General features: G+C 48.7%; 3 non-coding genes across 3 annotated transcripts in view; all 3 read right to left on the bottom strand.

Moving 5' to 3' along the window:
* The window catches only part of LOC124319811, a 4,578-nt gene extending 4,087 nt beyond the window's left edge, over positions 1-491 (bottom strand). Inside the window, exon 1 of the ribosomal RNA XR_006913498.1 lies at positions 1-491. This exon is cut by the window's left edge and continues 4,087 nt beyond it. This is a non-coding gene — a ribosomal RNA (large subunit ribosomal RNA).
* Positions 492-1,131: 640 nt separating this feature from the next.
* Positions 1,132-1,284, bottom strand: LOC124319812. The gene has a single exon (XR_006913499.1). It is a non-coding gene; the product is annotated as a 5.8S ribosomal RNA (ribosomal RNA).
* A 936-nt stretch (positions 1,285-2,220) lies between these two features.
* On the bottom strand, positions 2,221-4,515 carry LOC124319813. Its single transcript, XR_006913500.1, has one exon. It is a non-coding gene; the product is annotated as a small subunit ribosomal RNA (ribosomal RNA).
* Positions 4,516-7,500: the final 2,985 nt, after the last annotated feature.

The following is a 7,500-nucleotide window of genomic DNA, read 5'->3' as shown; positions in this document are numbered from 1 at the left end:
AAGTGCCGGGAGCGGGGACTTGTTCGACCTTCGAGGGCCCACCCGTTTAACCCCCTGAACGGTTTCACGCACTCTTGAACTCTCTCTTCAAAGTTCTTTTCAACTTTCCCTCGCGGTACTTGTTCGCTATCGGTCTCGTGGCGATATTTAGCCTTAGAAGGAGTTTACCTCCCGCTTAGGGCTGCACGCTCAAGCAACCCGACTCTTGGGAAGGGATCCGATGCACGGTCTCGGCTCGTCTTATCTACGGGCCTGACACCCTCTGTGGGTTGCTCGCCCCGTTCATGGAGACTTGGACGATAGATACCGGACAGACGCGCACGATCCTCCCGAACACCACATTCCTCGGCACCCGCTCAACCGGGCGCGAGGTTCGGTGCTGGGCTCATCCCTGTTCGCTCGCCGCTACTAAGGGAATCCTTGTTAGTTTCTTTTCCTCCGCTTACTGATATGCTTAAGTTCAGCGGGTAGTCTCATCTAAACTGAGGTCAGAATGAATTGTTTGTTTTCAAAAGGAGACAACACTTTATCTAGCTCGGCAGACTTTGGCGTTTTAAAGCCGGGAAAGATTGAATAATTGCCGGTTCAAATTTTTTTTTTTCGAAATAAAGCGAGTCTCTCGTTATTCGCAAAAATTAATTTACGAAAAGTGACAGGGCGTCCTGCGGCTTTTTGTATTGAAACAACGCGTCGTGCGCGAACCAAGCTTGCATAACGAGCGGTTAGAGTGAGTGATAATTCGCGGTGGTCGACACTTCGACACGCCCGGCGCACACACACAACTAAACTCGCGTTGAAGCGGTATATCGCGCACACGCAGCCGACACCTTGTTCGAGAAGATGTGTTTATTTCTAAAATTTTTTTTTGAGTTGGCTCAAAAATTTCCCTCTGTTTTGCCATCGAAAAAGGTTTCTTTTGAATAGAGAGGAAAAAAACAAAACAGGGCGAACCTTCTTTTATTTTTCCCCCTTTTTTGTATTTGAGGCATCGCGGACACTTAAGTCGCGCGGCACCCAGACGTTAGAGATTCGGGAGCTTTTATGCGGTCAGGCCGGGTGAAAAATAAATCTCGCCGCGACCCAACATGCAAAACCAAGACTGAAAAAATCTCTGTTCGTTCATCATTCGACCGACCCTCAGTCAGATGTGGCCCGAGCGAGAAGCTGGGCCGCCATTTACGTTCAAGATTTCGATGCTCCATGTGTTCTGCAGTTCGCATGGATTAGCGCACTTTGCTGCGCTCTTCATCGATCCACGAGCCTAGTGATCCACCGTTCAGGGTCGTATATAAAACGACATATTCGTTTTCTTCTCTCTTTTTCTCCAACCCGCCCAAGCAAATGAATGCGAGGGCGGAGAAAGAAAGCCAGAAAGAAAATGTTCCGATAAACACTCGTACTAGAATTTGGGTTTAGTGTGTTATTGTGATTTTGAATTCTTCCTACTTCATCGAGAGGGCGAAGGGCAAGCTTAAAAAACATTCGGTTTTCAACGGCATAGTGTCGGGCTTTGGAGTGTTAGTCTATACGACGCACACGCACGCAACCACGAGTATCTACGCCCGAAAAGAACGTCCAGAGTAAAGTCTCACACTTTCGTCCCCCACCGAGAATCAAAAAATCCCGAAGACGAAGAGAGAAACAAAAAAAAAACAATTTCGATTGGGCGTATCCGCTTTAAACCACCGCGCATCAGAGCGCCTGATACCCGTTCAAAATCTTGATGTTTTTTTTTTTTTTTTCCGACTCTCCATCCACCGAGTTTTTATTTTTCAAAGTGTTTGATTTAGGGACTAAGACTTTATAAAATCTCCTTTATTGTTCCTTCGGTACTCGCGGCCCAGGCGGGCTATCGTATTCTTCACTCTACTAACGTCAACACTGTGAGCGCCGCTAAAGGTCGAATGAATCTATAGAGACATTCACCATCGAAGCAGGAAGAATTTGCTCACGGCCATAGACCAAATCGAAAGACTTTGTGTTTTTTTTTGAGCCGAGAGGAAAGAAAAATCAATTTGAAAAGGCGAATCCGCTTTAAACCACCGCGCATCAGAGCGCCTGATACCCGTTCAAAATAAATGATTTTCTTCCGTCAACCCACACATAGTTCATACGATGTCTTACGCCGAAAGACTTTTGATGGGGTTTTTTTTGTTTTGCAACTTTTAGTTGTTTCGTGCTCAACCAAAGCCATATGCGCAAAACATTTGTCTTGTTCGTTTATGATCCTTCCGCAGGTTCACCTACGGAAACCTTGTTACGACTTTTACTTCCTCTAAAGGATCAAGTTCGACCATCTTTCAGTCTCGCCGTTGGTAGGCACCGCACGGGCAGAGATTGCTCCCCACTCGACGGCACCCCGACAAGCCCGTCCGAAGGCCTCACTAAATCATTCAATCGGTAGTAGCGACGGGCGGTGTGTACAAAGGGCAGGGACGTAATCGACGCGGGCTAGTGACCCGCGCCTACTAGGGATTCCTGGTTCATGGGGATCATTGCAGTCCCCAATCCCAACCACGAAGGAGGTTCAGCGGTTACCCGGTCCTTTCGGACAGGGAGAGTGAAACACGCTGATTCCTTCAGTGTAGCGCGCGTGCGGCCCAGGACATCTAAGGGCATCACAGACCTGTTATTGCTCACTGTCACGCGGCTGGACGCCGCTTGTCCCTCTAAGAAGACTGCGTGACGGACGCGAGAGCAGAAGGTATCGCCGGGGATGACGACGACCGAATAACAATAGAGCCAGCCCCCGCGAGACATTCCCGACAAAGCCCCGCCATACCTCATCCGCCAGGCAACCAACCCGTGAAGGCCGTACACCCGACGAACAAAGCACAACGAAACCAAGCCGAGAGATTGCCTCACTAAAGGAACCAGTCCCACCGAGACCCGAATCGCCGCCACCTGATCCCGACGCCTCCGTACTCCCTTCGGTTTCAATTGATAAAACCCGTCACCTATTTAGCAGGCTAGAGTCTCGTTCGTTATCGGAATTAACCAGACAAATCGCTCCACCAACTAAGAACGGCCATGCACCACCACCCACCGAATCAAGAAAGAGCTCTCAATCTGTCAATCCTTCCAGTGTCCGGGCCTGGTGAGGTTTCCCGTGTTGAGTCAAATTAAGCCGCAGGCTCCACTCCTGGTGGTGCCCTTCCGTCAATTCCTTTAAGTTTCAGCTTTGCAACCATACTTCCCCCGGAACCCAAAGACTTTGGTTTCCCGGAAGCTGCCCGTCGAGTCATTGGAGTAACTCCGACGGATTGCTGGTTGGCATCGTTTATGGTTAGAACTAGGGCGGTATCTGATCGCCTTCGAACCTCTAACTTTCGTTCTTGATCAAGGAAAACATTCTTGGCAAATGCCTTCGCTGTTGTTCGTCTTGCGGCGGTCCAAGAATTTCACCTCTGTCGCCGCAGTACGAATGCCCCCGTCCGTCTCTATTGACCATTACCTCGGGTCCAAAAGTAAAAGACCAGCAAAATCGGACCGAGGTCCTATTCCATCATTCCATGCTGCGATATTCAGGCGTTGGGATACACCTGCTTTGAGCACTCTAATTTGTTCAAAGTAAACGTTGCCGGCCGCCCGAGACACCCGGTGAAGGGCACCCCGAACGATTGACTGGGTGGAGCGAATCGAGTCAACTACGACCAAAATTTAAAAAAGAACCCGAAAGAACTTTCCAACTCTGGCCGCAGATACAACAACGACGCACCGACCACCACTCCGGCGATGTTGTCCGACCGTGAAGAGAGTCGGGCTTTGACACCCGGGCTCCCAGAGCGTGAAACGCAACACCCTTGATTCAGAGCGGCGCCGCCCGGCCGAAGACAGACATCCGACTACGAGCTTTTTAACCGCAACAACTTTAATATACGCTATTGGAGCTGGAGTTACCGCGGCTGCTGGCACCAGACTTGCCCTCCAATGGTTCCTCGTTAAAGGATTTAAAGTGTACTCATTCCAATCACGGGGCCTCGGAAGAGTCCCGTATCGTTATTTTTCGTCACTACCTCCCCGTGCCGGGAGTGGGTAATTTGCGCGCCTGCTGCCTTCCTTGGATGTGGTAGCCGTTTCTCAGGCTCCCTCTCCGGAATCGAACCCCGATTCCCCGTTACCCGTTGCAACCATGGTAGGCGCGTAACCTACCATCGACAGTTGATAAGGCAGACATTTGAAAGATACGTCGCCGGCGCGAAGGCCGTGCGATCGGCGTGAAGTTATCCAGAGTCACCAAAATTGGTACGGTGCGCGAGCCCGAAAGCCCGGCCCCGACTGGTTTTGATCTAATAAAAGCACCTCTTCTGCGAGCCCGAAAGCCCGCAGTCGAGGCTCGAGTGCATGTATTAGCTCTAGAATTACCACAGTTATCCAAGTAGGATGGAGTGGATCTAAGGAACCATAACTGATTTATTGAGCCATTCGCGGTTTCGCCGTCTAGCGGCTTGTACTTAGACATGCATGGCTTAATCTTTGAGACAAGCATATGCTACTGGCAGGATCAACCAGGTATTTCGTGTATGTTTGTTTGATATGCATCCGGCGAGTTGCGGGTTTTTATTTCGCCCACGCATCACCAAACACACACCAAATCAACACGTTTTTCGTTTTTTTTTCTTTTTCTTCGGAAACTAAAATTTTTGATCGCAACGCCTGGCGTGTCACAGCGAGTCCCAGTGAAGAGAAACACCGATCCGATCCGTTTGTTGGATTTTTTTCATTTCAATTTCCAAAGTCAAAGACCATTCAACGGTCTATGAGCCCAAAGTGAATCGGATTCATTCGACCGGTCTTGATATATTCATCAACTTTTTTTCCCGTATTACGGTTTTCGACGGTCATATGTGGCGTGCTGTATGCTCATAAGTCAAGCCTGCTTTACTAAGCTGACAAGCATACATCTTTTAAATTTTTGTGGGCTCAGAGTTTTATTTTTATTTTTCCACCGCCGAGGCACACTCTCGCATCACCCCGCACGACACACACACACACACACACCTCACCGCTCAACGGTCACACGAGGCAGAATTTTCCGCAAAGACTTTCGAAGAGAAAGAGAAAACTCGGAACAACCGCGGTCAGAGGCCAGCATAGAGGCATCGTATAGAAAGTCATGGGCGGAAAAAAACAAATCATTTCAAGTCGAGACAAGCAACCAGACTACCCCTATAAAAGTGCGCAATTCTTTAAGAGTTCACCGAAGAATGACCGAGATCAAGTATGCACGAAACGAACATATTCCAAGGGCAGCTGAATAAGCGATTCTGCGCCGAAGCGCGAGAAAAGCAAGCGGTACACCGATGGGGATCGTTTTTTTATCGTGTTAGATTCGTTGTTGTCAAGCAAGGATTCTCAAAATGTTTTTTGCATTGCACCCAAGTTTCGTACTGATTACTTGTCGCAGACCGGTGACTGTCAAAAAAAATTTTTTTACGTTTTTTCTTGAGAGGTCACTGCCTACACACAACTCCGGGCGGGCCGTACACTCACAGCCGTTTGAATTCTCCCTTCGTGTGTCATGGCCATAACTGAGCGTACATCTTACCGGGCGCCGAGTTGATCTGGCTTGTTCGATGAACGTTCGGGATACGTACAATCGATATAGCTCCAACCGTAACTCGTTTGTAATTACGCCGGCCATACTCAGCGGGCGCTCAGCTCAGCTCTCGATATCTTCCGTCGAAGGGAAGTTCGTAGTAAAAGAGAGTCAGAGTCGACGCCACATTTTGCGGTCCTCGCATCTCATCCGATTTTTGAATTTTATAGATTTGCCATCACTTCCACCCAATTCTCTCGTATATTTCAATCTCTTGACTTTGTCCGACCGGGCCGTCTTCGCCCCCCTTCAACTCCGTCCATCTCCACTTCTGTGTTCCACACAACGAGCTTCCGTCAAACGGCAAAATGTGAAATATGCGCACGCCGCACGAAATAATTTGAAAGCGTTCTGTTTGGTGGCTTTTTTATTTTTTATCTCTCGGCTCACACACACACACACACATTTCCGCCTGAACGGTAATTTTTTTTGATACGGTGTCAAAAAGTGAAAAGACGCGCACCATTTTCTTTTCTCTTCCGTATCGTCGCTGACGGTAAACGCTGATGGTTATGATGCCGTAAGTTTGGAAGAAAGAATCTTTCCCGTCTTGTCTTGTTACGGTAAAATAACAAAGAACAAGCGTCCGATTTCTCTCACAGACGGCCACAGACAAACCACACGTGCCGAAGAAACGAAACGTCCGAAACCAAAAAAATGTTTGACGCGCGCACCTCTTCTGAACTTTTCGACCAAGAGTCGTTGGATCGAGTGACGAGCTTCTCAGCTGTCGCACCAATCGGTGAAGCGGGCGTTTGAATTCCCGTCCACATCGCGGTTCGGATATATTTTTACATATACCGACCATCGGAAATTTCGAAAACGGTTTTACCGAAGGAATGATATTTCACACACCGACAGCTCATCGAGTTCGTCTCCGTTCAACGGTTTTTTTTTTTAAGACTTTTTGATCGCATGGGGCTAAACTGGTTAGAGCAAAGCCGCGATCCAAGCAGTGAAAAAAAAACAAAGACAGTGCAAGCGCGATCGAACGGAATCGAAACTAAAATCATGTGAAGTGGCGGGCGGAAAGGAGCTCAGCTACGGTGGAAATGAAACTACAACTAACGCCGAACCGGACAACTTCCCATTCTGCGTCTTCGTTTCATTTCCCAAAGCTCCCCGTCGATACCAAAGTTTTTGCGTCGAAGCTACTAAAGAAATTTCGCGCTTTCCTTTTCGCCTCTTTCGCCTTCCCTTCGATATCTATCCAACCACCGGCTTCGACTTTATTTCTTTCACCCGTCTATTCGCCCGATAGTCGACGGTCGGCCATTCTTTGGTATCGGCCAGGCGGACTAACAAGAAGTAAGACTCGTTTGAAAAATTTGGACCGGGCTTTACAATCGCTGCTTGTCGTAATGTCGCAAATTTGAAAAAAATTTTCAATTCGAGAAACCAAACTATTCGACACTTCGAAAATTTTTGGGACTCTGAAAATTTTTCCGAGTTTAGGAATCGAGACCTCTTCTATACTAAGGAAAACCACTAATGTTCCGCCGCATAATGTCTCCGTTTTCCGGCTCATTTTTAGCGATTGGACGGGGACATTGCCCCATCCAACCGCCAGCCGACTTTCAGGAACCGTCGTTTTCAAAGTTGGGACTTAGAAAATTTTCGACGAGTGGGAATTTTTTACGGTCGCAAGTCATCACGACACGCCCGACCAACCCATTTGAGAGCCGCCACGCCTCGACGGTGTGACGGCTTTTTTTCGAATCGACGGGTCTCGCTCACTCCTCTCTCGCGCCGACCAGAGGCCGGGCGAGAGAGTCGTTGCCAAACACCGTCGTCGGAAATGGGAGAATTTGAGTGGGAATTTTTTACGGTCGCGAGTCATCACGACACGCCCGACCAACCCACTTGAGAGCCGCCACGCCTCGACGGTGTGACGGCTTCTC

This window comes from Daphnia pulicaria, unplaced genomic scaffold (genome assembly GCF_021234035.1).
Source record: "Daphnia pulicaria isolate SC F1-1A unplaced genomic scaffold, SC_F0-13Bv2 h1tg000204l, whole genome shotgun sequence".
NCBI lineage: Eukaryota > Metazoa > Arthropoda > Branchiopoda > Diplostraca > Daphniidae > Daphnia > Daphnia pulicaria.
Note: the sequence above shows the minus strand (reverse complement) of the source record. Positions and strands in the feature narration are given on the sequence as shown.